This window comes from Drosophila novamexicana, unplaced genomic scaffold (assembly GCF_003285875.2).
Source record: "Drosophila novamexicana strain 15010-1031.04,08,12 unplaced genomic scaffold, DnovRS2.1 tig00000689-arrow-pilon, whole genome shotgun sequence".
Taxonomy (NCBI): Eukaryota; Metazoa; Arthropoda; class Insecta; order Diptera; family Drosophilidae; genus Drosophila; species Drosophila novamexicana.
Window position 1 is genome coordinate 1,993,445 of NW_020824818.1, and position 23,081 is coordinate 2,016,525.

The 23,081-nt window shown below is 36.3% G+C and overlaps 1 protein-coding gene and 6 long non-coding RNA genes across 8 annotated transcripts in view; all 7 read right to left on the reverse strand.

Annotated features, from left to right (window-relative positions):
• LOC115763073 (protein FAM102B) overlaps nucleotides 1-10,143 on the reverse strand; it is a 52,027-nt gene extending 41,884 nt beyond the window's left edge. For both annotated transcript variants that reach the window (XM_030705502.1, XM_030705503.1), the window contains exon 1: nucleotides 9,816-10,143. The gene's annotated coding sequence lies outside the window, so the exon portion shown is untranslated. The remainder of the gene's footprint in view (nucleotides 1-9,815) is intronic.
• Nucleotides 10,144-11,512: 1,369 nt separating this feature from the next.
• Nucleotides 11,513-12,153, reverse strand: LOC115763076. Its single transcript, XR_004017856.1, has 3 exons — nucleotides 12,056-12,153; nucleotides 11,863-11,998; nucleotides 11,513-11,809 (listed from the first exon to the last, which is right to left on the reverse strand). It is a non-coding gene; the product is annotated as an uncharacterized LOC115763076 (long non-coding RNA).
• Nucleotides 12,154-12,935: 782 nt separating this feature from the next.
• On the reverse strand, nucleotides 12,936-13,558 carry LOC115763078. Its single transcript, XR_004017858.1, has 3 exons — nucleotides 13,472-13,558; nucleotides 13,266-13,407; nucleotides 12,936-13,207 (listed from the first exon to the last, which is right to left on the reverse strand). It is a non-coding gene; the product is annotated as an uncharacterized LOC115763078 (long non-coding RNA).
• A 665-nt stretch (nucleotides 13,559-14,223) lies between these two features.
• On the reverse strand, nucleotides 14,224-15,589 carry LOC115763079. The gene is made up of 3 exons (XR_004017859.1): nucleotides 15,489-15,589; nucleotides 14,498-15,433; nucleotides 14,224-14,429 (listed from the first exon to the last, which is right to left on the reverse strand). It is a non-coding gene; the product is annotated as an uncharacterized LOC115763079 (long non-coding RNA).
• Nucleotides 15,590-16,197: 608 nt separating this feature from the next.
• LOC115763077 lies at nucleotides 16,198-16,764 on the reverse strand. The gene is made up of 3 exons (XR_004017857.1): nucleotides 16,680-16,764; nucleotides 16,458-16,596; nucleotides 16,198-16,405 (listed from the first exon to the last, which is right to left on the reverse strand). It is a non-coding gene; the product is annotated as an uncharacterized LOC115763077 (long non-coding RNA).
• Nucleotides 16,765-17,883: 1,119 nt separating this feature from the next.
• Nucleotides 17,884-18,563, reverse strand: LOC115763075. Its single transcript, XR_004017855.1, has 3 exons — nucleotides 18,464-18,563; nucleotides 18,232-18,371; nucleotides 17,884-18,175 (listed from the first exon to the last, which is right to left on the reverse strand). It is a non-coding gene; the product is annotated as an uncharacterized LOC115763075 (long non-coding RNA).
• A 3,347-nt stretch (nucleotides 18,564-21,910) lies between these two features.
• LOC115763080 lies at nucleotides 21,911-22,653 on the reverse strand. The gene is made up of 3 exons (XR_004017860.1): nucleotides 22,538-22,653; nucleotides 22,271-22,478; nucleotides 21,911-22,000 (listed from the first exon to the last, which is right to left on the reverse strand). It is a non-coding gene; the product is annotated as an uncharacterized LOC115763080 (long non-coding RNA).
• Nucleotides 22,654-23,081: the final 428 nt, after the last annotated feature.

The following is a 23,081-nucleotide window of genomic DNA, read 5'->3' on the forward strand; positions in this document are numbered from 1 at the left end:
GAGCATTTTCAATGCTGAGCTAAAAAAGCTTAAGATTTGGGAAATATATTTGAATAACATATTTAATCCAAACAAGTTTGCAAAATCAGGAACATTTTAATTCTAAGTTAATCCAGAAAAAAAACTAGTTTATTTTTCCTTTTATATGTTAACCCATTTTAGGTGTCGTTCTGGCATGTTTCCACAGAAACGAATAACATGTTTAAAGACACCTTTCGAGCAGCAGTTTCGTGACAACTGAAATCCATGTGTAACCCAAAAAGTCTGCCGTTTTATAAGTATATACATACATAACGTATTTAACCAAAAACTTGCACAATTTTAAGTAGCCAAGCTAACACACTTTACATTCGCTCTATTTTCCAGCTTATTTTTTTTTTTGGCAAATTTATACGCGACCAGCATGGCGAATGACTTGACACGCAACTGAAATTGACTTGAAAGTGTTGAGAGCAGCATTTTGCGTACTGGAAGGCCCTTAACCCCAGCTACGTACACTACCTGATAACTTTTTGTCCGAATTTGCAATAGCCTATATGTCCACAAACTCCACAGAAGCCGCAGCTGTGAATTCACTTTGTATCTAATCAAAGTCCAAATGCGTTTAAATTGCAAAAAACACGAACAAAGTTGGCTACAAGTAAAGCTCCAACTCCCAAACGAGTTGTGGATACTTGAGAGTGCCTCGAGTGCTGTGAGCGAGCGTGAAAAGTGATTGAATTACAGTAGCTCCGCTCCGGGCCGGGAGGGGGCGGAGAGCGTGAAGCTGTGGACCAGCCAGCACGAAGACATCTTTCGCTTGGTCACTTAAGAACCGCAACAGGTTTTTTTTGTGAGCTTCGGGGGCGAGAAGAGAGAGGCGGGCGATGACTTGCAGAGTTGATTGTTGATTCATTATCATCACAATTAAGTTATGGCGGCAATAATTAAGGGTATTCCCAGGGCTGCCTACCACAAGAAATTTTTATGTTGCTGCACTAGGGGAATTCCCCTAACCCCTACAAATATTTATGGTATTCTGTACTGATCTAGATATTAAAATGAATCACTACTACCAACATTATGTTTTATATTCACATCTAGTATTAATTGATGTCAAAATTAGTGTTAGATAAAGGGCCCAGAAATTCTAAAAACCCCAAACTTTTGATGAAATGGAATGCGCTAGAAAAGTTCTATCTGCAACTATTTTAAGTTCACAAAAATAACAAAATAAATAGAAAAAATCTAGAATTTATTTAATACCAAAACTGGTCTCTTCAAGCAGTTAAGTCAATCGCTCAGAAAATGCATTGTTCTTTATTTCACAATTTAGGTTTTACCCATTTCAAAAACTCATTACATCCAGCGCTGATTTCCGATTCAACAGCCACTTAAGCCCTTAAGCATAGCTAACAACTCGACAGCACGCCCCAATGAGAACCAAATGCCCCACTCACTGTGGCAGAACTTAATTAAAAGACTCAGAGCGAAGCAAAGTCCCTCCATAACCATCCGACCGACCGACCAAGCAACCAGTTTTAGTCAAGCGCACCAAGCAAATACTCGGAGCATCTGCGTTGTGCACATACTTCTGCGACACACTGTATATACTTATGTGTAGAATATGCAGCACAACGTCCTTGAGTTGCATTAAAGCTTATGAGCGAGGGTTGTATTTTGAATTCCATTTGAATATTATCATTATTTAATCTGTTATCAATAAAACTTTTCAAAATATTAATTATTTTTATATTTATCGATATTTTTGATCGATAACAGACATCATTTTCATCAGATAATTATTATTTTTCGATACGTTCAGAAGAAGAAAACAATCCTTAATACTCTACGCATTTCTTAAAGTTATTAATAACTATTAATCTAATATTGGGAAAATGACGGGCCAGAGAGAAGCAAATCAATTAGTTCCATAAATTTAATAAGAATTGAGTTGACCTGACTTAAATACTTAAATTTTAATAACCGATCAGGCAATCAGTAATTAACTTTTTATTTACAAATTAAGGAATTAGCTTGGAACAAATAATAATGATGAAAGCAATTAATTGGGAACACAATTAACTTATTATTTTTTTAAAGCAGCTTTTAAAAAAGTTGTAATGCTATTAATATTAATTTAACTTTATCTTTTCAAGTACTTTACCTCATTTAGTTCATGAACAGCCCTGTTTGAAAAGTGTATGTACTCTTATATACAACTCTCTCATCTTGAGCAAACTCTACTGCACTTGTCGTTGTGCCCACGCCCCTGCGCTGCCCCCGCCCCTGCGCCCTACACAACCACTTAAACTGGCAGCAGAAGAAGAGGAAGAAGCACAGCACGAAATTGTATGAAATGCATGCAATATCGGATGTCAGCTCCACGACACTCACCTAGAGGGTCGCCCTCTCTTGCCCTGTTAATATCTATTTTAAGCCCCAAAACAAAACGGTATATCAAGTTTTGTAGAACCGAACCAGATATTTCTCGTAAAGCCATTAGGCGAATTTTTAATAGTAACTTCAACTGAAATCTTGAACAATTCAAGAAAAAAGCTATTTTTAAATAAAAGGGTTTTAAAGTGAGTTTATAAATATGCAAATTTGTAAGAGTTTAAATTCGACACAGTTTATAACTTCTTTTTTTTCTTTATTTAATTTTGCGGTTTGTTGACCGGTTGGGTAATTTTGATTAGCTGCCAGGTCAAAAATAAACGAATAAAATTAAAAATAAATAAAAAGTCGCCGGAGCCAAGTGGTCAAGTGAGCTTTTTCTCTCTCTCAAATATTTGCCTCATCGCTGGCCGTCGATAATCGAAATCAAAGATTCACGCATTCTGGTGAAAACTTGTAGAATGTAAAGCAATTTGCATGGGAAATATGTTAAGTACAGGAAAAACCATTTGCACAATATAAATTGAAATAGAGCAAAAATTTGTTGCCGTGTTTACTTTTTAACGCTTCAGAGAATAATTATTGGGCAATAGAAGAATAACCTCCAAAACCAGCAGCAGCTGCTGCAACAAAGCGGAAAAAAGAACCGCTAAACATTTGCCACAGAAGCAACAACAAAAGCGCACCAAAAGGCAGCAGCAGCAGCAGGCGGAACTTGTTTCCGAGTGCCCCCAACAACAAACAACAGCGAAATAGAAGACAAACGAATATTCTCTCACATTTAAAACGGCATAAGTCTTATACACAGCGAGAGCGGCAGAAAGAGAGAGAGAGAGAGGGCAACAAGCAGCGCGGCTGCTTTGCTATTGTGATTTGCCATTGGTATTGTTGTTGTTATTGCCACAAGCGTCGCCTCATTAACGGCAAACCCCAACAACTACACACACGCACACAGTCATAGGAACATACTTATACAGCAAAGTCTGCGACCCAGTGACGTCTTCTAAATGACGTCGCAATGTCGCCAGCGCTCAGTTGTGTATGTAAAATGTATGCATATAACTATTTACAACAACAGCAGCCACAACAGCGCCATGACCTCTGCACGTAGTCAGCGTGCTTGAATGTTGTTAACAGCGCACTGTTGTGTTTGCTGTTAGATTTACTGTGACAATAACAGTTTTACAGAAATGTGATTTTTTCTCGGAAAAATTGAAGTTCTTATATGTATTAATAACTTTTATTTGAAGACTTTCTATTAATAGCCCTAGCAGTAAAAACCTTACAGTAGAAACCTGAAAATTGTATATATTTCTCCCAGACTAATTATAATGAAAGGGACTTGGGCACGATTAATCACTAAGCTCAAAGTTCACAAGCCTTCACTATTTTCCTAATATCGTACGTTGATAATCTTTCATTCATTTCAAATGCTTACTTCCCATCAATCTGAATTTCCACACATATTTTGCTTGCCTCTGTCAACATCAACATCATCATCATCATCATCATCATTAACTCACACACACACTTTTCGTATAACGCATACTTGGGCCCAGTTTACATCATCTTTGGCATGTGAAAAGCGTTTCCGACTTCCGCATGAGCGTTACATTTTTGCTGGAGGTACTTTTGGCCGGGACAAGTCACTGGTTTTTTACCAGCCTGCTGGCGGAGGAGGAGGTGGAACTTATTGGTTTTACAGTTACTTTTCAATGTTCAAAACAAGAAAGATTTCATTAGCTGGCAGACGTAAGGATACCCTATAATCAAGTTCAAGTTGCGCTTGGTGATGAAACAGATCTTTGTATATTGAGTTTCTAGTATCAAGAAGTTGAGAAATTGATTTCTACTAATTTTTTGTAAATAAACAGAGTCGAAATAAAAATCCTAAATATTTTTGAACAACTTAAACAAAACGATTTTTATTATAGTTGAAGACTTAAATAGGTTTAAGACCTTTAGATTGAGAATAAATACGCTTCCAACTAGCTGTAACATTTACCTGCACATATGCCTAATACACCTTTAGCCCATTTCGAATGGGTACAGTACAGGGTATGCAAAACACAAATTAATTTGTTTTGGTCGCGTGCCGTGCACGCGTCCACCGTAATTTTCTCGGAACCAGACTCGTGTCCGCTTTCCATATTCCCAAATACACTTGAAGGGGGAGGGGCGACATGCTACGCTTGTTTCCCCCTGTCGGACAGGTGTTACCCATGGACCCGGTGTGTTCTGTTCCTCTTCTTCACGGGGCACGCGTCATGTGTGTGGGCTAGGGCTACGGGCTAAGGGCTACAAAAAAAATCAATTGGGCCTGCTTTGTGGGTCAAATTTGTGTTCCAACAGCTTTTCGTAACACGTCTTCAAATCTACATCATATGCCTCGCTCACATTTGGCCTAGCCCAGGCTTCAGGGGCGCTGAACCTTGGCTGGCAGCTGTGGGTTGGGGAGGGGTGCGGCGTTTACTCTTAAGCATTTACACAACACTACAAGGCGTGGGCTCAAACAGTCTCCATTCTCCACTCTCCACTTTAGTCACCATTCTCTCCATTACTTGACAGCCGCCTTAGCTGTTTGTCATCCCTCTCTCCCACTCCCTCTGCCGCTCTCTTTCTCTTTTCCACCCTTTTGCCTTTCTCTTTCGCTTTGCCCATTCCTTTTACGATGCCTGCTTTTCATTCATTTCTTCGTATGCTGACAACTTTACGTTGTTGTTGTTGTTGTTGTTGCTTTTTTTTTATTTTTAGCCACTTGCTGATAAAAAAAAAAGTAAAGCGAATTCTTTGGCTTGTTTGTTGGTGCTTTACGCTTGACTGATAGTGTGCGTGTGCTTGTGTGTGTGCGTGTGCTTGTGTGTGTGTGTGGGGGGGAGTGACAGTGCGTGTGTGTGTGTGTGTCTTCTTTGACTGTCATACATTGATATATGGGCATATTCACATAAAGTACCTTGAGGAAAATTAAAAATAATATGCTTGTTTCATATAGTTAAGTAACATATATTTTCTTTTACCTATTATGGAATTTATTAAATATAATCAACTCTTTATTTTGATTATGTTAAATACTTGCATGCTCTCATAATTTAAAATCTTCTTTTAGTTAAATCAAATAATATTCAAATAAGTACTTTTTAAGACATATAATAGATAACTTAATATTAATCTTTGCTCCTCAATATATTGAGGGGAAAGTAAAGACCTTCCCCCTGATATGAACAATAATCTTTGAAGCTTTTTATTAAATATCATAAGAACTTGTATATACCCTTTTTACGGTAGGTAACATTTGCTAAAAATAGCTTATCTGCAAGTTTTTCTCATTAAAAACAATTTGCCATTAAACAATTTCCAAGAACCAATTGCCGTCTGAAGGGGAGCCCCCTCCTCCCACCGCCCCCTTCTGCAGCGCTTTTCCACTATGTGGTAGAAGCCGATAAGAGTTTGCCTGGAAAATGGTATTAGTAGAACTTGAAATCGAACAAGTGCAATAAAAAAAGACCTGAAACCAATTAGACCATTAAATTTATTGCAGTTCCCCTTGATAAAGACAACGATAGATAACACGACATGCTGATAAGGCAATTCATTGTTCCCACAATCATTTCAAAGAAACACAAACGTTTTGAAGCTATCCAGCGAATAGAAAGTTGACCTCAGATAAAGCGATAAGACCCGCCCAGCTGGCTGATAAGCCGCGCGTCCCAAAAACGACCTTGGCTAATAAAAATCAACAAATGATATTTTTAGTAAATCTTTGTTTATGCCACACAACAAATGTGTTTCGCATGCAAATTAGCCTCAGTCGCTAATGAAAATATATATATGTATATATAAGAGCAACAAAAGCTAACAAACAAAGTTAATAAATGGGCTTGAAAAACCCTCAACTTAAATAGAGCAAAGGCGCTTTAAGTGAACCGGTTTCCTGTTTTTTGTTTTTTTTTTATCGGAGTGCACAAGCACCAAAACAAAAAGTAACAAAAAACAACAAAAAACTATGCGACAAGACAACAAATTAATTGGAATTTTAAATTTTAACCAAAAAGCAAATAAGCGAAAAGATAAAACAAAAACTATAAAAAAAAAATAAACGCAAAAGAAAACTAATTAAAAACAAAATAAAAACAGTTCTTTAAGAACGTCTAAGTTTTTGTCTCAATTACATAAATATTATTTTAATATTTTGAGCAAATTATTTTAGTTTAAATTATATGATTATATTTCTTTATATATTTGGAGTATTCAAAAGGTTTTATATTAAAACGAAATGCTTAACAGTTCAATGTGAAGATTTTTTAAAGGACATACAGTAGTCTCTCGCTTATGAGAAACTTTCAATTACAGCGACGATTTTCATGCGCGAAATTTATAATTTATTTATTGTTAAAAAAAAAACAAACAAAATATTAAATGTTTTAAAAAACCTTTGCTTATTTTTATTTTTTTCTTTTTGTTATTTGTTTTTTATTAATAAATTTTCAGAATAATTCAAAGTACTTTTACAGTGAACGAATGCAGGAATTTCTTCAATAGCTCAAATTCTAATAAAATCTAAATTTCGATCAAACTTGGGATTTGATTAACATATAAATAATTTAAGCAGTGGCAATTTTTTTTTAAATAGTAAATAATTTTTAATTCTTAGCTAATTTTATTATTCTTAGCTAAACCATATTGCAGTCAAATATTTAAACAGATTTACGTTTATTTGTTATTATAAAAAAAGAAAAAAAAAACAGCTGCATAAGCATATTATTGTTTCTTAGAAACAATGACAAAATAAATAACACAACAACAAGTATTTATTAACATAGAACGCTTCGATTCCAGAGTTTTTAATGCTAAATTAAGCTTGTTCATTAATTTTTTATTAATTTAAATAAATATTAATAAAATATATCAGGTCTTTAAATGCATATTCAAAGCTTCGATAAAATTGTAGATCAAAAAGTTCTCGTCTCCGAGAGACTACTGTACCCACGAGTACATAATGTACTTGCAATAAATTGTTATTTTTTAGCCTGCCTACGCACACACACACACACACACACACACACAGCCAGGCTGAAATGCTTATCCTGGCTTTTGGGCCAATCTAAAATCTGCTGTCTGCCTTCAGTTTAGCCCCACATAAAAATAAGTGGCTAAAAAAATAACAAATAAGCAGCCCGAATTGTGGCTGCAGGCTGCGCAGCTGAGCTCGAAATGAGCATTCAATTGAATGTTGAAAATGAATATACATACACATTTATATTATATTTAGATGTATGCATATCTGTCTATCTATGTATTTTTTCAATTTGAAACTGTCGCCAAGTGCGGGCTGTAATCAAATCAGTGTGAATGAGTTTATTTGGAAGCTGAATTTAATGAGGATACATTCAATTAAATAACAACTTTTGCACTTGCAAAGAGAGAATGAGAGAGAGAGAGAGAGAGACTCTCTGAGATCCTGATTGACCTCGAGAGAGAGAGAGAGAGTTCAACTTTGACAGCTGCTTAGCTAATGGGTTGGCCTTTAGTCTGGGATTTACCTTTGTATCGTGTTCCGTACAGCTCGTTGCTTTTTTACGGCCGGAAGAGATCAATTTGTGGGCCTGGCCGGCAGCTTGCGCAATTTATTTGCCTAATTGCAGTCACAGTCACAGATACAGATACACGACTAGCAATATACAGATACAGATACATTTGCGAGCACAAAGCTCAGTTCCTCTATGCAGATAGCGTCGAGCAGATAGAGGGGGGGAGGGGTGGATAGGCAAGGGACGGGGTTCAGTTAGAGGCACACAGCCCAATTCTCAGGGCAGACGCCAGGAGTGAGATGTGAAAAGAAGAAGAGTGAGAAGGCAACTAAAAAGAGCACTGAACTTGCGGAACGAGTTCAACAAGGTTTTGCTTAAAAAACATGTAAGAACGTAACAGTAGAGTGTGCCAGACCTACAAAATACCCTGTAAGGCCAACTATATAAGCTGTAGCTTCTACCTGCTGGAAATTCTCTAGCAATAAAAGCTCTTTTCTACAATTTAGCTCGTTGTTGCAACATATTTGAATTAGTTCACATTTTGTGCATTATTTGCTAATTTCAATTGTTATTAAGCTCAGATTGATGTGCATGAATTTATTAAATACCTTTCAAGTGGACTGATTTGTTTCGCCTTTGCCTTACGTTTGTTTAGCCTTCTTTTTAACTATTATGATTATTTTTTCGGGGCCTTTCGGCCAAATCGCCAAACTGAAAGCCACTCATTCGCACGATAGAAAGCAATTATCATAAGACTGAAATAATGAAATAGCCCACGCATTTATCTCGCAGTTTAGATATTGTTTGTTTGTCTGAAACAAATGCGAATGAAAAGTTTTTTTCCTCTTCTGTTTAAACAATGTGTAGAAAGCAAAATCTCAAATAAATTTCACTCGAATTGTATAGTTTGTAGATACATCTACATATTAAATGAATTTATGTTAAATTTCTATGCTCGGAATATTTTCTAGATACATATTTACGTAGTTTTCATAAACAGTAAATCGAATGCTGAAAACTTCTGTCAGCGTTTGAACGGAATGCTTTGAACTTGAATTGCGCAGAATGTGGGGATACAAAAAATAATAAAAGCCAAATTTATAATCAACAAAATACAGACACACACACACACACACACGCAAGCAACTACATACACAGACAGATATACACCTTTGGCATAGCTACACGCGCGGCAAACAGAACATTCGCTCGTCTCTTGAGCTCCATTCAAATCATGTTAATGCCCAATACCCATTACAGACGGGTTAAGGGGGCATGACAAAATTGAGCTAGTCTACGTAACAGGCTGGAGTATACATACATAGGTACGTATATATTAGTGTGGAGTATATTCTCCATGTGCATACGCGCACTTTCACGGAGATGAAGACTATGTTAAAAAGCAAAATTCAAAAAATAAAGGAAAAAAAAAGTTGAGGTTCGATATTAAAACATTTGTCGAAAATAACTGTCGTTATTCAATATTCTCGTGCATATTTATTGAATTTCTTCAATTGAGAATACCTTAAATTCCAACCCAACATTTTGCTAACATTTTTAACATTTTTGCCTTTGAACAATTTCCAAGAAAGCTAATCTGCAAGTATGTGGCCAACTAGGAGAGTTGAAATAACGTTCATATAATTGCACAGCGTTTGTTGCTTTGCATCTTACGTCTGTTTTTCATTAAAACTACTTTTCTTAGGAGAAAAGCAAAGTTCTCAATTCCTACACCTGCATATTAAACAGCTGTTCGCAGCAGCTGTTAAGCAAGATTTGCACAAATGTTAGTTGCAGCAGCGCATTTATCGATAATCGATGACTGCACAGCAGCAAGAACAATCATGTTATCGTTAAAATCGGATATAAGAAAGCAACATCTCTTACAATACAGCAATATATGAAACTCACCTCGCGAAATGTTGGTATTGCAAATTTTTTACAATTTACGCTGTGGATGTTGTTGTCGACGTCACGAGCAGCTGTTGGCATGCGGCAAAGAAACAAATTTTTTTTTTTATATTAAAACACGCGCGCAAACACAAACTAAAGACTTTTTTCGAGCAAAGCAACAAAAATAAAATAAGATAAGGAGCACCAACAACAACAACAGCAGAACGAATTTTCTCTCAATGAGCACAACAAAAAAAAAATCGAACATCAACGGCGCCGTCGCTCACCAATACAAAGATAAACGACAGGGCGTCGTATTAGGCAGTGTTGTTGTTATTGTTGCAGTTGCCTTTTGTTTTCTAAATGTTCATTGTTTTAATTGAAAGCACAAGAATTTTGCAAATTTAGTATACATTTGTTTTAATCTGTCACTTTTTCACTGAGAAAAAGCATTAAAGCACTTCTCGCCGCGCTCTCAGCACAGGTTCTGCAGCCTTTGCAAGTGTTTGTGTATTGTTGTGGCAAGCTTTTTGTTATTGTAATATTTTCTCTCAAAATTTCAGCACTTATATTAACATTTTTGTGGTGAAAAGACGCATCACACACACACACACATACACGCATGCATAGAAAGACCCAAGCACACACGCACACATAGGCACAAACACATGTACACACGATGCTACTGCTTCTGAGAGCAGTTGTTTTTGTTATTGCGACGCTCGCGTCGCTTTCATAAATATATATTAATATTAATATGTTTCAGCTACTTTTATTAAATTAAACGCGTTTCGCTTTGGTTTCAATCTCACACGAAATACATATGAATTGTACAATAGAGCCACGAAAAGTGCCACCCACGACCGAACGCGGCAACCAATCAGCGAGTGACTTCAGTATTTCGACTGAAGCAAATATTAGCTATTCATCGGATTGTTTTAGGTTTTAGCGTATTTATGCTTATTATTTTAAACTTTTAGGCATTAACACACACACACAAACATTATGCAAATTAAAACGCACCCAAAACGCGACTTCACCGTCCGCTTGTAAGATTGTTAATGCTAACACGTTATGTTAATGTGCTTAGACATGAGGGCATTATGTTATACTCAAGTGGGCCTGTTACAATTTACGCTGTTAAGTTTGAAATTCATTTGTGAGAATGTATCAAGGCCCCATTTAAAAGCACGCGGAATGCACAGGTCTACAGATTAATCACATCAAATTTTACTTCGATAGAGAACACCTTCTGATTTACATTAATCGGTTAGTGATTTAATATAAAATTCGCAACGTTAATCATGTGCTGCATACTGGGCTCAATCAAATGCCTACCAGCAGACTGTTAGGCTTAAAATTAACATTTTCTGTTAGAATGCTGATTATACTCAAAATGGCACTGTCGCGCTCAGAATGGCACTGTTACGCTTGGCATTAAGTCGGCTGGTAATGTATAATAAAGTAAGGTGAAAAACAAAACGTAGTTACCAAAAATCAAGTGCTTAAGGAAACTATTCGTGCGTTTAATGTGAAACTATAAGTATCGATTTACTTAAACACTCGCGTGCCTGGTCTCGGGACCATGTAAATATTCGCCACCTGCAGCATAATTTCTGAAGCGACGCGTTTGCAACCCCAGACAACCACCATTTCGTAATTACACATTTTAACTTAAAACGGTAAAACCAAGATGGCGCCACAACCGAACACTATTAGACGTGATTCCATATATTTATACATAGTTATCGTATGCATGTGTAGGAATACATGAATTTACATTGGGCATGTTGGTTACTTTGTACAAACAGTTTGAGCAGGGCCTAAATTTCGTTCTGAAGAAGTGCTAACAGCAGGGTCCACAGTCACCACAACATGGTCCACAACCACCACAACACGACCAGCATGGACCACAGTAGCAAGAGGGATAGCAGCATCCGCCGCATGGGGAACAGCAGCCGCCGCAAGGGCCGCAGCACGAATAGCACGGATAGCACATGTTAAAAGAGAGTCTGCGAAGATCCGTTAGTTCCACTTGAAGCAACGTTGGAAAGCATTTACTTACGGTTATTTGAACTTCTTCACGGAAATAGGCACTGTTTGGGGTTTAGGCGAACGTCAATTGGTTTTCAAAGATCTTTTTCTCAAATTCTCGAAAACCAATGAAATCGTCGTCGTCTTATTACAGAAATAACATCAACCTGTAGTTGAATTAAAAAATTGAATAACTTTTCTTTTAAAATACTTTTACAACTCACATTCCCGTAAAATTCACAAAAATTTACATAAAAAAGCAAATACTGGACAAGCCCAAAAGCAAGAATGAGTGTTTCTTGTATGGGGTCTGGTTAGGTTAGGCCGAATCGTTGTAGTTAGTATATCATGGCCTGCTTTTGTTCTTATTTGTTAAAGCTCGATGATTTTAGGATAATTTTCAATCGATCTTTTTGGAGACTTTCTACGATATAGTCGATATCGGCAAAGTATTTTTCGTTATATTATAAAGATTTATATATTTTCCTCATATACCACCATGAGTGGAATTGCAATTGCAATTGCAATTGCTTTCTCATTTATTCCTTTATATTCGCCAACGCAATCTTAAAGCTCAAATTTCCATATTTTTACAATGATCTTTAAAAATGGGCCTAATTTTTTTTATAGAACGTGCAATTTTTAATATCGACTTGAAACTCCAAATTCCTGTTGTACGCAGCCCATATGTCCATATGTCGGCCGGATCGGATCACTAACATATATCGGTCGAGAATTAGGCTCTTGTATGGAACTTTTTTGTTTATCAAGATATCTTGACCAAACTCGGCATTTATTAGTTTTACTATATTCCTCATATATATGCAAAATCCTATTAAGATCGGACCACTATATCATATAGGAACAATCGGTCGAAAATTAAGTTGTTGCATGAAAAACATATTGTTTATCAAGATATCTTGTCCAAACTGAAAAATCCCAACATCGTGATACTTTTGTATAGCTGCCATAGAAACGATCGGTCGAAAAGTAGGTATACAAAAGATTTAATGTTTTTTGCAATATCATAAGGCAAATGTCTAGCTATCATCGGCCTCCCAGGACAAACTCTTTTTATAAATAATTTAATTTTTATTTCATTACTGAGAATTTACAAACACATTTACGGAAGGCATTTTGTACTGAATGTGGTGCACCTAGATTTCGTTCTGAAGACTTTTTCTAGCAGCAGGGTCCGCAGCCGCCACAGCAGGGTCCGCAGCAGGGTCCACAGCCCCCGCAACAGGAGCCACAGCAAGGTCCCGCTCCACAGCAAGGACCACATCCGCCGCAACATAGGCGCGGGGGGTAGCAGCACGGGGAGGCGCAGCCGCCGCAGCACGGGTAGCGTTTGCAGCACATGTTGATAGAATAGGCTGTAGATGGGTGGGTTTTTTTTAATGAGAGTTCCAGTAAAACTAGGAGGATTTCTACCCTGAATAACACTTCACAGAAATAGGTGTTCTTTGGGAATTGAGCGACCGTTCCGTTGCATACGAAATCTTATCGAGCTAATTTCTTTGCTGCGGGTGTTCAAGCACGGTTGCCGTTTTCCTGTTGCGGAAAGAACTTCAACCTTTTATAGAAAAATAAAATGAAAGCTACTTCAAGAAAATATATTTGCTCTTTTGTAAACTTACATTCCCAAAAACTTCACATTAAAGTACAGAAAGAAAGATGAGATATTAACTGGACAAGCCTCAAAAATTGAGTGAGCTCCGAGCTGTCCCAGGAGCATAAACAAAATTACTAGAGATAAGAGGCTCTAAGGCTACTTTGCTCCAAATACACATAAAATCGGAAGGATTCTTCTGGCCCAAAATGTATAACAATCATGTCGATAGGCCCAAAAACTTGTCAATGCAGCGGTTCGCACACTGGAACGCGAGGCATCAATTCCGAGCCAGAATATATCATGGAATGTCAATCGGAATATAATGGAATATAAAGTCTATATATTCTTAATCAATATCAACAGTCTAGTTTATATAGTCCGACACGTTAGTCTATTTCAATACAGACTAGTCTCCCTATCTTAAATCTTTACAATTGCAACTTTGCATATCCGGTCGGATCAGACTAGTATATCAAGATATTTTGGTCAACCCCATTTACTATTTAACCCGTGCTGCTTATATATGGGCCAAGTCGTATCGAGCTTTGTTGAACAAATCTTATCGAAATTTGGCATTTAAGAGCTCTACCAATAATATATACCAATATATAGCAGTCATAATATAGGAATAATCTACAAGTTTAGCAATTACGTGCATCAAAAATCTCTTCCCATTTCCAGTACAGTCTTTTCCATTTAATGGATGCACGCACATACATTTGATTTATATACAATTCTTTTTATTACATATACATACATCGGAAGTATATAAAATGTGGGTTATAGGTTGCACTTTATGTGTAGTGCCTAGATTTTGTTCTTGAAAAAGGATGAATAACGTCAAAGGATGATTAACGTAGTTCCAATTTAGGTGAAGAAACAGAGTATATACTTCTATTTGAACTTCTTCACGGATATTAGGTTATTTTTCGGAGATTACAAACCCAACACTCTTTATTTTTCTTGTTATATGAAACACTAACCTATTTAAAAACATAAAATACAATTCACTTTAACTCAATTTTCCTTTTTCAGATTGCTTTCAACTCACCTTGAATTATTGCTAGGTAAGTAGCTAAACCAAAATTGTTGTTGTTGTTGTAAACTGAATTCCGCTGAAAATTTTGCTATTATAAAAACGCTTCCTTTATAGAACAATTGGCAATTGGTTCTATAAAGTTCCGTCCGATCAGCTAAGCCCATTAAAAATGGAGAGAGGATTAAGGGTTTCTCCCAACATCTTTTTCTGACCAAACTGCACATAATCTGAAGAATCCCTTTATATGCTCCGCTCAATCAAATCCTTATTAAGGATTCAATGTCATCTGGCAAGGGCATTGGATGTACGCTCTACTATGGCTCACATATTTCTTTCATGAATCATACTTTAAAAGTCTGTTTATGCTGACCGAGAGTTTAACCTTGCAGATTAGCTCCGGTTAAGAGCGATCGCAAGGACAGATACACATGGTTCTGTGCTTGGTTATCTGATCGAGAATCTATTATTGGGGTCGAATATGCCTTGTCCCATTTGCAATAAAAGCTGATTATAAATCAATAAAATCAACTTAATCCTTTCAACAGTTAACATCAAACTATTAGATATAGCATCAAAATTTTATTCTGAATAGGTTCTTAACAGCAGGGTCCACATCCGCCACAGTTAGGATAGCAGAAGCAGGCGGCGGAGCAGCCTCCGCCCCCGCAATTGCCGTTACAGCCACAACATCCAGAGCAGCAACCATTGCAGGGCGTGGTGCAGGAATAGTTGCACGAGTAGCACGGAGAGCACATGCTGACTGTAGAGTAGATCGTAGATTATGTCAGGCGAAATTCCCCTACTTTAAATTGAACTTCTTCACGGAAATAGATACCGAGTTGGTAAATATCGACCGCTGATTGGCTTTCAGAAAACGGTTTTGTTCGGTTTTCCAGCTGCTGGAACCCAAAGCAGTCGATGCTTTCTTTTTATTGAAAAAGTTTCAACCTGTATTTGAAAAGAATATATTATTTTTCTTCAATTTTCTACTTTTAACACTTACATTCCGGTAATTTGGAAAATAAACTACAATAAAATATAGATGCTAAGTGGACAAGCCTAAAAAGGGAAATGAATGTTGTCTAAAAAACACACTAAAAGCGTCAGAAGTTAATTTATCATAGCCAACTTTGATACGACAACAAGCCCTATAGTACAGTGAATATTATTGGGCACACCTAAAAAATGATTGCTATATAAGCTAAGAACCGCCTTGATTATCGTTTGTGGACCATGTCTTCCAAATCCACGAAAATGGGAAATGTTCTTGAGCAAATGTAGCACGCAGCAAGAAGTATATGTGTCCCCATATAACATATCTGTCTATACACGACGATTCTGATACTAAGAACTCGATGAACTTAAAATGTATACAATGAGTATCTAGTTTCATATTTATATTTAAAGCATATCTCAGAAGCATTTATACAATTTCCAAAGTTTATTGGGAGGTTCTTTTTGATCTACTGTATTATTTAATTGGTTGTAGATTTAAGCCTAATTTAATACGAATTTTTAGCGTAAGACCAACAGGCTACATTTATTTCATTTTCAAAGATACGAGCGAAAAGCTAAGCTACGGCACATTGAGATCGAACCATTTCTAATTTTAATAAATCAGTATTCCATTTTATTTATGCTTACTATATGAAAGAAAAACAATACAAAGGGTTTGCTGTAGCTTTTTGTACCGAATATTGGCTAGTACCTAGGTTTCGTTCTGAAGATGTTTCTAACAGCAGGGACCACAGCCACCACAACAGGGTCCGCAAGGTCCGCAGCATCCTCCGCAAGGTCCACAACAGCCACCACAGGGTCCGCAAGGTCCACAACAGCCACTGCAGGGTCCGCAAGGTCCGCAGCATCCTCCGCAGGGTCCGCAGCACGAGTAGCAAGGTCCGCAGCACATTTTGACAGGAGCTGCAGAGTAGTAGATATTGGACAAAACAGCGAGTTACATTTTAGTACTCACGTTTAGTTGAACTGCTTCACGGAAAAAGGTACTGTGATGGTTAAGTCCGACAGCTAATTGGCTTTCAGAAAACTATTTAGTTCGGTTGTAAAACAGATTCAATGCAGTCAGTGCTTTTTGCTACAAGAAAGACTTCAACCTGTAATCGAATAACAAAAGTATTAGTTTAATTGTAAATGCAATCACAAAATTTGTTATTCCGTCGAGATGCTCAAAACTTACATTCCCAAGAATTTACAAAAAAAAAAAAAACACAAATAAAATCTAGAGCTATTAACTGGACAAATCTGGGAAGCTGAATGGGGTTTATTTCTATTGGGTCTGCTAACAAGGCCCGACTCATTCATATTGAATTGTCGGAGCCTACTGTGGTCTTTACTTTGTAACATTATGTTCTATATGTTATATATGCTAGCGAATTTTCAACTTTCCTCTTTTTGTGGCCAGCGCACTTCAAATGTCTTTCGCTCTAAAATTAGAATCATCTCTTAAAGATAAGTCCACTTAAAATTTGGCTTATTTCATTTCCCCATTGACCAGTGTAAATACGCTTCTTCACAATCGTTTCGAGGAGGAACATTTATATATATGGAAACTTGGCCGAAATGTTGTTTTATGTTTGACTTGCATCCAACTTATTTTCAAAGCATAATGAGTACGTGTTTCAGCGATTTGAAAATTCCATCTGCAACTGTGGAAAATTGGCGAAAATACTTAAGTTAATTTTTTGGTGTACTATTGGCTCCAAACTCATTTTCAAAGATCTTTATTAGAACCTATGTGACACGCCTTCGCAAAGTTCACCTTAATTGGATCGAGGAACGCCCATTTTTTATTCGACCTCAAGATCACGTATATACTTGCATGAAGATGGGCCCTTAAGATTTCGTTCACATAAATAAAATAAACGAAGAAAATGATGCGAAATATGAACAAAGATAGTTTGCAGAACTGGATTGACATCACTGTAAAATCTGAGCTCAGGAATATTGGCAAGAATTATCAAAAATTGTACGTGGTGTCACAATATTTTGTAGTTTACAATGCTTGGGAATGTTACAATATTTGATAGTTCACAAATTTTTCAAAACAAAAAAAAAAGAATGGAAAACGAAATTTTCAAAAAAGTTTGTGGACACATTCAAGCTATGCAGATTGGTCCTTAAGATTTCGTTCACATAAATAAAATATACGAAGAAAATGATGCGAAATATGAACAAAGATAATTTGCAGAACTGCATAAACCATTCACTGTTAAATTTGATTGGCTTAGAAATATTGGCACGCGTAGAGCCTGCATTACTCAGTTTGAATAAACTTTATTTTGTTTGCAAATCCGTTTTACGGCTAACAAATGTATTTTGGGTCTTATTTTATTTTACGTTCTGCTCAGTAAAAGATACTATTTTTTAAAAAGGCTTCACTTTATTTATATATTTCTATTACTATATAATTTGATAAACAAATATGTACATAGGGTTTGCCGTGACTTTTTGTAACAAAAGTTAGTGCCTAGATTTCGTTCTGAAGACGGGTCTAACAGCAGGGACCACAGCCACCGCAGCAGCCTCCGCAGCACCCTCCGCAAGGTCCACAACAGCCATAGCACCCTCCGTAGCAACCACCGCAGGGTCCGCAGCAACCACCGCAAGGTCCACAGCAACCTCCGCAGGGTCCGCAACACGAGTAGCAAGGGCCGCAGCACATTTTGACAGAGACTGCAGAGCAGAAGATGGATATTAGTTCAAATAGTGGGGAATATTTGAGTACTCACGTTTATTTGAACTTCCTCACAGAAATAGGTACTAGAATGTTATTTATCGACCGCCGATTGGTTTTCAGAAAACTAGTCCGGATATCAAGTTCCTGGAACCCAAAGCAGTCGACGTGTTCTGTTACAGAAAAGACTTCAACCTGTTGCATAAGATAAAGATTATTTAATTTTAAGCTCAAAATCAACTGATTTTTATAAATTTTAATTTTTTTATTAGAATATCAAAGCTTACATTCCCATAAAATTTACACAAAATCTAGTTACACAAAAATCTAGTCAACTGGACAAGTGCTAGAAGCTGAGTGAGGTTTATTTGTATTGTGTTTGCTAGCTAGGCCAGAATCGTTGTCAGAGCCAACTTTGAGTTTTAGTCTTCGCCTAACGACTTTGCCAAGTCCTTAAATTGTATATATATTCTAGATCAGAATCAACAGTTGAGTAGATATATCCATGACCTCTGTCCGTCTTTCGGTCTTTTTCATTCAATACGGAGTAGCTCCTAAGTTTTAAAGCTATCGTCCTCAAACTTTGTATAGATCTGCCTTTCTGTTGCAGGCAGTTAATATGGAACCGGTCAGATTGGACATCTTTATTATATAGCTGCCATAGTCAAATGTTACGTTTTGTGTTTATCAAGATATTTTGACCAAATTTGGCATTTATTAGTTCTACTAAGATCCTCATATATATGCAAAATCTTATTAACAGCGGACCAATCACTTAGCTGACAGAAGATATTTCAAAATATACTGTTTTCAATGATTGTGATGCCGGCTGCTGAAGAATGAAAATGTTGCAATTAGTAATTAAGCCCATTTTGATAACTCTTCCAAGTTAGTGATAAATGTATGAAAGGAAATTTCTTATAAGCACATAGATATTTATTTATATGTGTAAATATTATCAATTTATTTATTTCATTTATTTTTTTATTTATTAATGGTCGACAAAAACGAGAGTCTTCCTAATTATTTAATACAGCAAATTGAAAATTAAATGCTGAATGCCTTAATAGAATATACAATCTTCTAATAGTATCACCGACACGATGGAGGCATTTTATTTGCCCGTCTGGCCAGCTATGCCTCTTTTCATAGCCAATTTTGTGACATTATGAGAGCCTAAAGCTAAGGAAATGCTAGCAGATAGAATAGAGAAGCCTGCTTGAGTAGTATATGGCAACCAAAGATTTTTAATTTGTTCGTTTTATTTATATACTATTACATGGGACTTGCTGTTGCTTTTTGTACCGAATGCTGGTTAGTACCTAAGTTTCGTTCTGAAGATGTTTCTAACAGCAGGGACCACAGCCACCACAGCAAGGTCCGCAAGGTCCGCAGCATCCTCCGCAAGGTCCACAACAGCCGCCACAGGGACCGCAGCAACTACCGCAAGGTCCACAACAGCCACCGCAGGGTCCGCAAGGTCCGCAGCATCCTCCGCAGGGTCCGCAGCACGGGTAGCAAGGTCCGCAGCACATTTTGACAGGGACTGCAGAGTAGAAGATGGATATTAGACAAAATAGCGAGTTACATTTTAGTACTCACGTTTAGTTGAACTTCTTCACGGAAATAGGTACTAAGATGGGAGTTCACGACTGCAGATTGGCTTACAGAAAACTTTATTCCGGATTTCAAGATTCTGGAATCCAATGCAGTCGCTGTTTTCAGTTACAAGAAACCTGTGGTTATATAAGAAAATTAAATAATTTTCAATATTTAAAAAAATAAATATAATTTTCAATTTTTTTATGAAAAACTCACAATAACACAAAAAAATCTATAGTCTTTTACTGGACAAGTTTAGAAGCAGAATGAGGATTATTTGTATTGGGTCTGGTAGCTGGGCCAGAATCGTTTAGAATAAATTTTCGGAGCCTACTTCGGTTCTATTATTGGGAAATTATTTTAGTCAGTTAAGAGCACAATTTAAATACACTGAGCATTAATTCAGACAAACTTCGCAGTCATCTTAAACACAACTGTGTGAACATTTTAGCATTGCACTTCAAACTTTGACTAAGAGTTGTAACATAAGCCCGGAGCCTGAGAAAATTTCTTGCAAGCTTGCGCCGAAGTGCGGAGAAAATGTGAGGCAGGCACTTTAAACCTAACTCAAAGGCAAAGAGCTGCTTTCAGTTTCCAGTTTCCAGTTCAAATATCAACGGAAGATGGCAATGAAAAGTGCCAAGTGCTTGAGCTCATCTATCAATATATTTGCCGGATAAAAGGGGCCACTTATTTCGGGGGTTGATCACAATTAAATGCTCTCGGTTACCATAAACTGAATAATACTTTATAATGAAACAAATACAATTAAAATATTACCTGAACATTTGCTTGGATCTGACATAATTATTGTCTGCATTGCGAACAATATTTGTTTGGAAATGTTCCATTTCAATTATTATAATCAATGAATTTTAAAATAGGTAATTAAAGTATCTCTATATAACACTTCTTTCACAAAAGTAAAAATTGATACATAGGAAGTTGGGCTTTTTATTTTGCTATACTTATAATTCTAATTATAAATTTTGTTATATTTTATAAATTATCAAAACTATTTTTAGATTATTGAATAGAGGTATTTTTTTTATAGCTCCAACTAAATTATTATAATTGTAGCTTACTTCGAGATTATAAGTAAGACACATGTTAGGCACTTTGAGTAAATATACAAGTAGCAAAAAGAAGAACAAGCAGATGAGAATTGTTAATCAGCAGCTGACCAGGATGATGTTCAAGACTGAATGTGTCCCAGGAAAATTTACGACTAGACGCAGGATTCACACTGCTAGCCAACAAGTAAGGAAGCCTCTGTACATTCATGTACGTGTGTAACAATGCAGAATGCGGAACGGGCAAGTGGAAGTGAAAATGGCACACACACTACCACACACACACACGCACAATGTCATTCAACTAGCTTCACGTCACTTGGCCGCTTGCCAGCCTCATGACGAGGACAACCCTGACACTTGAGTGGAGACAGACAACCACTTGACTGTGACCCGCTCGCGCACACAACAACAATGCGTACAATACATACTACACACATATATATATATATATATTTGTATATACGCCAAGCCCGTTGTCCTGACATTAATGTGCGTAACTTGGACAATTGCGGCAAAGAAAACAAACAAAAACCAAGCTTAATGTGAGCTGTTAAAGACTAAATACCCTAATATATGTTAAAATTTGTATTCTCAGCAGAACTTTTATAGTTAACTGATCTTAATACAAATCTAATAGCATATTGCGGTGTTTGAAGAAAAGTAGGCAAACTTTTTGCTAACATTATAGTTATATATTATTAAAATTTTTATTTTTCTCCTTTTTATCTTTTTTGCATAAGATACTTTTTGGATTGCTGGATAAAAAATCGAGCATATCTTTTTACACTTACCTCCTACTAAAAAGCCTGAAATATAAACATCTGTAATTAGTTTCAAGAAAACCAACTTGAAATAATATTAGGCAGAGCTTATTGTGTTTTAGAAGCTTGAATAGTTTGTATGCGATGCAATATTCCCTACATTTCATTTATAATACCCCGTAAATAAGAAACATAATTTAAGGAAATCTTATTTGTTATAAACGAGCAGCCAACAAAGAAAGGTAAATATAAGGGCAATTGAGAGTATTGAAAACTTCAATATGTCTGTAATTTCAGGACTCTTACTCTGTTCAATAGATAAAGCTGTTCTCTTTGTATGCCACTTGGGCTTGTTGTTGCAGTCCTGGTAACAATGGCGCAAATTCTGGGAAAAGTGCGAAAGTAAAAGCATATAAATACAATGAAAAGTAATTAAATAACGTAAAGCTGTTTGATATTTAATTGAATATTTTAATGCCATATTAGTGAGAGTGTGAGAGGAAGAGTGCTTCATTATTGTTATTGGGAGCATTAAACGATTGCAGCTAATGCATAACCTAATGAAATGGAGTCAATTAAAGAGTTTTAAGAAGTGTTTGAAGTTTTATACATGAAGTCTCAAAGTTTTAAATTTAATTAACTATTCTTTGCTTACCCTTCATATTTACTGCAATTATACTTTTTATGGTCTCTGCAAATAAAAATACCCTAATAATTTAATGTTGAAGGCGTTTAACTCTTTCAAATGTTTTTCATTTATTTTTCACTTCTTTTGCTGCCTTTAAAAACGCGTTATTCACCCATTTTACACATTTTTTAGCGCTCAATTTTTTTCGTTTCTGGTTTTATCTGCTTGAGGGTATCTGCAACAGCTTGTGTTAATCACTGTTGCCCAAAGTGCTTAATGAGCCCAAGAACCTACCAAATAAAAAATAGCACTTCCTCGGCTAGCAGATACCCTGTTCTGTGTTGTTGAGGTTCCGAAATCTTATGTTTCCTTACAGTAAATATACTCAAATGTACCCAAACAATATCTATATATTTAAAATAAACTTACAATTAAAACTACATGAAGTATATATTCTCCTACTCACACGCCTACTTGTGTACATGAGTACTCGAAAGTACTCACTCCATATATGCATATATACTCATGCGTACCTAGATCAAATGTATGTTTACTCATAAGTATTTATGAATTTTTACTTATACTATACTCTCTTCTCTATTACAGGGTATGCAAGAAAGAACCAGCTACAACTGCCTTACATTATCATTAAAAAAATCAATTTGTAATTATGGGCGGCAAAAACGCGTGTGTGCTATATAAAAAAAAAAATTCCGGCAGAAAATGTGAATTCGAGTATTCATATAAATTTTCCAGCTAAGTGAAAAATGTGTTAAGTGCATTAAAATTAAATTTCATTTTCGTACTCTCCGCACGAGCATATGCCGGAATATATATA